Source organism: Cimex lectularius, unplaced genomic scaffold, assembly GCF_000648675.2.
Source record: "Cimex lectularius strain Harlan isolate CLEC.00 unplaced genomic scaffold, Clec_2.1 scaffold267, whole genome shotgun sequence".
NCBI classification, from domain to species: Eukaryota; Metazoa; Arthropoda; class Insecta; order Hemiptera; family Cimicidae; genus Cimex; species Cimex lectularius.
The window spans coordinates 541,690-550,062 of record NW_019392840.1 but is presented as its reverse complement, the minus strand read 5'-3'; the positions used below and the strand labels follow the sequence as shown (position 1 = coordinate 550,062).

The window sequence follows — 8,373 nt, the reverse complement described above, 5'->3', positions numbered from 1 at the left end:
TTAGATTCTCTAACTAGTGGGGCGTCCAAGACGACACATTGCGTTTGCCTTTCACAGTTGTGGAATTAATAACTTATTTTACAAAACTTACATTCTAAGAATTTATCAACTTTACAAACAATGAGATAAGTGCGACAACTTAAACATTATAAACATTAATTATTAGGTTTCTTCTTTTTTCACGCCAGAGTACTTGAAATGCCTCGAGGCGGGGTTAAACAACCACTTCATTCCATTTTAGAAAATCAATTTATTGTTAGTTTCATCTAACAGCAAAGTCCGTTACAGATTGAGACGCTCAAAAGTGTGCAGAGTAATTTCCCTTTTAAAAAATGGTTAAATATTATGTTGAAAAAACCATGAAAAAGTTAAAATCGTATTTAGTCCTATTTAAAAAATTTCCAACGACAATCATTTTACATTAGACTGTAATTGTATTTGAGCATAATTACATTAAAAAAGTATATGCATAAACATGAATACTTTCTAAGTTCACATTGTTGTATAAAATATATCATAGGTATATAATTGTGTCGCTTTTCCTTCCAACAATACTATGTATGTTAGTTTAATGGTAATGAAAACCGCCGTTATTTCTGAACAATTTAATACAGAAAATAAGATCTTTTCTTCCTTATGTTTGTCTTTTTTTATCTTTGTTTAGTTTATAATTTCTTTTTGGTAAGTGTTAATGTCGTTAAGCCAACAAAAAAGTAATTTTCATCGAAAATAACAACATTGGATACAATATTTTTTAATCACGGACATAAGTCCGTATGAATTTTACATGACGGAGCTTTTTTGCCTTGAAAGTTGAAAAACAAAATTTATCCAAAGTTATTAGATAGTTACAAATACATACTGTTACAAAAAAACTTTATTAAACTTAAAATCTAAAAAATATATGTAATTATGTTAACTTTCTTTATTGCTTTTAGATTAAACTATTATACAAAAAATTGTGTAAATAAAACAGAGGAGTTTTATACAGAATTAATAGTTGTTCAAAACTTGTAACCAGTAAACATTTTTATCCACCATTAATCGACATTAACTTTCTTATTTATCAAATTTAGTCAGAAAACGTTTTCCAAGGACGTAAAATTCACAACTGGTTTTACAATTGTATTTTTTAATTTATGTCCTTGAATCGCAATAACGATGTAATTTTTTTACAATATCTGTGTTATTTTTAATTGAGAATTAAAAGTTTTCCTTTCTGAATCCAGCCACCGCGGTCGGAACATCTGAGAGTTGAAAATATAAATTATTATATCAATCTTTTTATGTAATTATTCAAAGCAAAGCTTTCGGTTTGTTACGTAAAATGAATTTGTAGAATAAAATCTACTATTTACTAAAATTTCAACATTAATTAACTTTTTACCAGCGCTTCCTTAGAGTTTTCTTTCTGTTTCAGAATATTTCTGCAAGATCGGACCGTGGTTTAATTGGTGAGTAACGTCCCAAGTTGCTAAATATTTTAAAAGGGGAAACCTATTAAAAGAATTAAAATGTAAGCGGTGGAAGATTCCTGGCAGAGTCAACGTCCCTAATCTACAAAGTAAATGAAACTGAACTTAATCTAGTAATAAATCGTAGGAAAAAAGGCCTTTTTTTACATTTGCACAGTTAAAATGTTTCTTAAAACGAATCAAAACAGCATAAGTTTTTAACTTAATTAAATCAGTTGGTCGACATGAACAATAAATAAATATTTTTAGTGGAAACAGTACGTTTTATTTTCAAAAGGAGGCCGGAGTGTTTTGCAATGATACATTTTACTTATTTTTATGTAAGTAAATTTTAACATAAAATACACCTACGTGAAAATATCGATATTCAGTGCCTACTCATAATATATTAAAAGAAAACTTTTTCCGCCATTTGTTACAACATCGTTTTAATTTTGTTTTGAAGCAGACTTAATATTTGTTAACTTAGTAGACATGATCAATTAATATGTTATGTTACACGACATTTTAGACGTAGTAGTACCGCTGATGACTAGGTAGATATATATGTAAAAATTGCTTATTTTGCAACTAACTGTGTTAACTATGATATACTTTGGATTTAACATTTGACAAAACCTCTTGCTGGAAATCTCTCTGGAAAAAAATCACGTATGCTAATTTTTCGTAATGCAGATGTTCTTCATATAGTAACTACGTTCTTGAACGAAGGAAGGAGCACAACTACTGATATTTACTACAAGTATGTCAAAAAAGTTCGCTGAGTTTCTGGAATGTTTGTTTCTGATATTTTTGAAGTTACTAAGTCGAAAAAGAATTACTTGATCATTTACGTTGTTTGTTCATAAGCATCGTATGTGTTATCTGAAATTGAACATTTTTTAAAATTATTTTCTTATTTTTTTACTGCCAATCATAAATCTACAATGATTTATTTGAAATTGGTGGAGATTTTTTTAATGGCCCAAAAACTTGACAGTGTATTTTAGAATAGAACATCAATCTGCGCGAAGTGCAACAAGTACATATTTAGATAACGAGATAATTGAAATTAACAAATCAAAACCTAAAAGACGTGTGAGGAAGCTATCCAGTGATCACACTCTTCAATCAGTAATAATCACTTAATCACTCATACTCTCTCACATGCTAGAAAGTATAGTTGTACTTTGGAATTAGAGTGGGACGTTAGTGTCGAATTTTCGTATCTGGATTTCACAACTTCATTTACTAAGGGAACATTTAAGTTGTTAGGAATGGTGAAGTTACAAAGTTAGAACGGTGCATAGATGAAGAATATAAGTATTCGTGATTGTTAGGTATGGATTCTGCAGAGATAGATAATCAGAAGGTTTGGTTAAACCCCGTAGTTCGTATGTACATATTGGTTTCAATATTTTGTTTTATATGAGTATTTTGTTGTAAAGGGAGAGTTCAGAGGTGTGAACTAGTTGTAGCCTTTTATGGAATCGGTATTGTGAGTTCAGTTCTTTCCTTTTGAGTCATGTATGGGGATTACAAGTAAGTCGACTCGATACAGCTTTATGTAGCGAATGACGTTTTCGGTGGGAAGAAGAGAGAGGTTAGGATAGATTGGATGTGAGCGATTTGACGAAGTGTGAAGGTTATTATTTGGGACTTTGTGGTATTTAGTTTAATTACTTATTTTGATTCGTGGTTCCGTGAGCTACGACGGAGGTCAGTATTGGATAGAATGGCAATGCCTTCAGCGTATGTTAGGATAGTGGTGTTGGGATGGGAAGGGATATCAGCAGTATATATTGAGAACAATAGCGCGCCGAGGACGCTACCCTGAGGGGGTTCGGCGTCCGCCCTATAGAAAGGAACATGTGTAGTTCCGACCTATACTGTAAAGTACTAGCCAGCCAGGAAGGATAAGGTAGTGTGAATTTCCAGAGCCAACCCTGATTCTACGAGGATTTTATTAAACAGTTTATAATCAATTGTTGTAGCATTTTGGCCCATACTAAAAATTCCTCTATTTCATTTGATTTTTACACCATTGTGAGGTACGTATGTAAAAATGTAGAACAAAGTTGTTAAAACTTTTTGCACGCGGGACGTTTTCTTCAGCGCGTAATGCTTTTAGAAAAGGATGACATTCAAGACAAAATGTCACCTAACATGAAAAACTTAGTAATTGCTGATTTAAAAATTATTTACTTTAAAAAAAGTCTTAATTAAAATATGTTTATAAATTTTGTAACTGAACTGCTTCATTGAGTTTCAATATTGATATAAAAAATTTAGCAGCGTAAAAATAAAGTAGAGTAAAGGAGAACAGCTTGGAACCAATTCATTCGATGTGCTTTATTAAAAATAATAATTAGTAAACTCTGAGAAGCCGCTTTAATCTGTAATACTGAACAATTGTTAACATTCGGTACCTGCATGGAAAAACCCGAGATTAAAAGGGTATTTCGGGTATAAAAAAATAATTCACCCCGTCTTCCAATTCAACAAGAGATAAATTTAAAAAAGTTTGTGAGTTTTAAGCTTCCCTAATAAAATGGAGGAAGAATAGGATGAAAAACGGTACGAGGGCCCTTCAACAGTCTACCGTGATAGGTGGCCGTTTCCTTCATTAAAGCTGTGGGAGTTATGTACGAATTTCGTGTCCAATTTCGGCCTAAGTATGCAAATCGTCAAAGATTACGCTTTGTATTATGCAAATTAGTTGCGATTTCAAGGCAATAAAAATACATAGTTTCTTAATGCGATAATAATTGTATTTGAATTGGCATTTATTATAAAATTAAATTTAAATACAACGTCGCTGTAATTTTGGGAAAAACTGCCTTCTACAACGCAACGACAGAACGCAAAGAAACAAGAAGATAAAAATCCCTTATATCATTGTTGATAATATAAAAGCTACCGAAAAATGTATAAATTAATTAAAGTATACTTTTATTCGGCAATGTGAAATATCGTTTGACATTTAACAATAGGTGGGTGATTTCTAAAGTACAATTTTGTTTCATAAGTAGCTGATGGTCGCACCATTGAGTTTTTGAAGTCAAAATTAAAAATTCATTTCGAAGTTAGATATTATTGTATTGCAGTAAATTTAATTTACAAACTTGCAAATCAACATTTATTGTCAAAATATAGCAACTAAAATTGCTTGAGAGTTTAAAATACGTAAATAAAACGATTTTTGAATTATCTTTTTTTAATGAAAGTTATTTATATTCATTCTAAATCCTTTTCATACATTTTAGAACAAAGAATTAAAGAAAGTTAGAGGACGTATCAAAATGTTGTTTTGAAAACAGTAAATATAAGCTTGGACGATATAAGAATATTTTCAATTTATAATATGATACATAAATTTGAAATTATAATGAAAAATTAGTAAATTATATAATAAATAATTGTTTTTTTTTTCTTAGTTTAGTGTCTCCGAAAACTGGTGTTTTTTCTACGAATTATTTTTTTTTATTCCAGAGAGGTGTCAGTGCCCGAGTTTATTTTTGCTTATTTTTTCCATAAATTATACGTAAGTTTAGTAATTTTTATTTGAATACGTAGTAATACTAATAATTAAAACCGTTTTTTGCGTATTATAGTGTCCTACAAGGCGAAGTATATGAGCCGAAATTTTCGCTTATAAAAGTTTTATTTATTGAACCGAAACTAGAACTTTCAACTGGTCGATAACTACATCCTCAGTGGTTTTTTCTATCTGAACTGTTTTTCTTTAATGCATCATAATTATAAATACTAACCCGCTTTATCAGAAATAAAAAAAAAATCCGGGTTAAACACGATTTTCTCAAGAACTAAAACCTAATTTAAAATAAATTTAAACAATTACATTAAAAAAAATTAATGGAAAGTTTTGAAAATAATAAATATTTTAAAAACACAGTTTCAAATTTCAAAAGTACTGAATCAACAAGAAACACTGCAGTTCAAGTAAACAAATTGCGATCCTTGTTTAATAGGTTTTGTTACGGAAAGATTGCCAATTTTCATATTCGTCAAGCTAAACAGACACGAAAGATTTGTTATTCAACAGATCGACCGTTTGGCTGCTTTTTAAGAAATATGTATACATGTTAATATTAACAAAATGTAAAGCTATAGAGTAGATAATAGCATCAGTTGGTATACCAACTTAGGTGTTTGAATTGTGAAAAACTTATGTTGGTCAGATGAAACAGAGACAAAAAATCAGATTCTATCAGCATTGATTATCCAATAGTTCAGAAGTCAATAGTTAAGAATTTAAGGAACTGCCTCCAGCTGATTCTGTATTAGCTCCCCACATAAACCCGTGTTTTTTGTGAAATTAGGTTTCTTCAGCCTCCTGCATCTCCGACCTCGGACGCTCGTCATTCGTCGAGCGAATCTAAACACCAACCGACTTTGTAATCTCCTCTTGTACGTTTCAAAGTAAATAAAACCTCTTTCTCAAAATAAAAAATTGTGTTTAGGGTTCTGAACTTATAACTAATGACAATTCAAGATTAAGGATGGCTTGTCGAAACATATCCAGGAACTCAATCACCCTTTTGACTTTACTCAGCCCCGGATTTTAGATTGGGAATCCCGGCCATGTAAAAAGTGCTTCAAAGGGATTCTGCACATAGCTACAAGTAAAAAATGTGATATCTGAACAGATATATCGGGCCTAAGCTCTTATATATTCTCCTTGCATTTCAAAAATTTCGAGCCTCTCTCCGACAAAAAATTTAATCTTCTAGACTTGTTTAAATACATAGGTTTTAAATATTTGTCAATTTTATTTTAAAGTTAATAATTTTTGCAATAAAAACTTAGTTTAAATATTGCAGGGTTGACAGTGGGGAGAAGTTTAGCCTTCCTACACATAAACTCAATAATTATACTAGATAATCAACTTTCATTAATTCAAACGAACAATTTTAAATTACCAGAAAATCTTATTATTATTTGACCTAATCATGTTTTAAGTAGTTCTGATTGAGAACCAAAATTAAAAGTTAAACTACAATTTCAACTCCACACACTTCCCAAAATTTCAATCTGTTTATGTAATTAAATGAATGTAAATACATGTACACGACTGTAAGTTCGTACCTTGTAGTAATAGAAATTGATACAAAATGTATTTTTTAATTTATTGCTATAAATGTGTAGGCCCTGAGAATAGCCTTTTAAAGGCTGAAAACTCGGGAAGTAATCATAGTTTGCTTTGATAAGAAACTCGATCTTCAAATCACGTAAAAGTGTTAATTTTTACAAACATAACATTGTTTATTATCATGAGAGTGCGTCAGATTTTTGTTTTGGCAGTTGTAATTATTTGTTGCAACGATCATTAATTAATTATGAGAAGTCAACACGTAACAAGTCTTAAATAAATTTGATTATAATAAAACAAATTTTAGGCATCAAACCAAACTTTACAAACAATAGTTGGCAATAATTAAAACTTTTATGACAGTTATTTATAAAATTAAAATTTAAAAGCGTGACTAGATTGATTTTTTTTGGTAAATATAGGAAGATAGTCAGTGGTGACTATAATCAAGATTGAGACAGTTGACAATATTTTTTTAAATTTATTGTGACAACGTAACTTGTAAGTTGACTTTTCGTAAATAATTGATGCATCGTAGATTCATTCGATTGTTGATTGTTGTCATAGTCCGGAGGGCCCTGAAGAAGACGGTAATAAACCTCGAATGCTGGGCGAGAAGTTGCAAACTCCCTTCTTTGTGACCACGTCCCTGATCTACAATAAATTGGTGATATCTAGATTGTCGATTCATCTTACCTTCGAAGTGGTTAATGGTAGTTTGGTCGTTCACAATGTTTTAATTGGTATTCTGGGAAATATTTAGATGTTTTTGCCATTTTAGTTTCAATAGTAGCGATCATACCAACCCTTGGGTACGGTCTTTTTGGAAAAAAGCTCGTACTCATTCCGGCTGAGATACGTTGTAGAGTCGATGTGTCAAAACATTAGTTTTTTCGGCTTCACGCGAAGGCCGTAGTAATCTTCTCGTTGTCTTATTAAAAATACAACTCAAAATTTAGATGCAATTAATACAAAATTTATCGATATTAACTTTGCTATTACTTTTTATTAAACTAATTTACTAATTGATTGTATTTTTAATGAATTAATTTTGTAAATTAAATTAATATCCTTCAGCAAACTTACTTTTATATTGTTTTTTGTTCTCAAGAAACAAAATTATTTCTATGTGATGTATTTTTGTTTTTGAGGAGTATTTCAACTACAAGGTCATATGAACTATCGGGGGGCCCGTTTTTTCCCCCCATTTTAATTAATCCCATTAAGCCCATTTATTAGTAAAGAGCATTTATCGGAACTAATTAATCGCAACTAACTTTGAAAAACCAGCGAGCTAACGGAACGGATGAGATTTTAGAACTTTGTGATATAATACAGAATGGTAGACTAATATTGAGGTCCTTATATAGAAAAAATCAAGAGGAATTCTGCGGTTGACATAGACATTTCTCTACGTAAAAGGAAAGAATATTGTTAATTAATTTAGAATGTAAAGTGGCCAATCTTTACAATTGTTCAGGGAAATATCGGCATTGATCCAATATAGTTGATCCAATGTATTCCAAGCAGATAACCATGATATTTTGAACCTAAAGATCTCTGGCGCAGTAATGGTGGTTAGGAAGGTTTAGGACTCTGCAGACATAGGAGGTGTGTAAATTTAATGGAAATTGAAAGGTGAGGTCAGCTGATGTCTCAAGTAGATCATATAGTTAGTAGTGATAGAAGAGAGGTAATAAACATAACGGATAAAATAGCGTTCTAGGGATTCAATTACATCATATCGTTCGAAGCCTTAAGCCCAGGAAGCGTAGCACGCGATTGAGCGGCAGACAGCCAAAAACT

The 8,373-nt window shown here is 30.9% G+C and overlaps 1 protein-coding gene across 2 annotated transcripts in view; it reads left to right on the top strand.

The window, feature by feature from the left end:
• Positions 1-1,415: 1,415 nt before the first annotated feature.
• The window catches only part of LOC106664635 (neuroligin-4, X-linked-like), a 532,107-nt gene continuing 525,149 nt past the window's right edge, over positions 1,416-8,373 (top strand). Inside the window, exon 1 of one of the 2 annotated variants that reach the window (XM_024228640.1) lies at positions 1,416-1,454. The gene's annotated coding sequence lies outside the window, so the exon portion shown is untranslated. Of the gene's footprint in view, positions 1,455-4,956; positions 4,999-8,373 lie in introns of those variants that run through there. The other variant, XM_024228641.1, reaches the window with a different exon arrangement.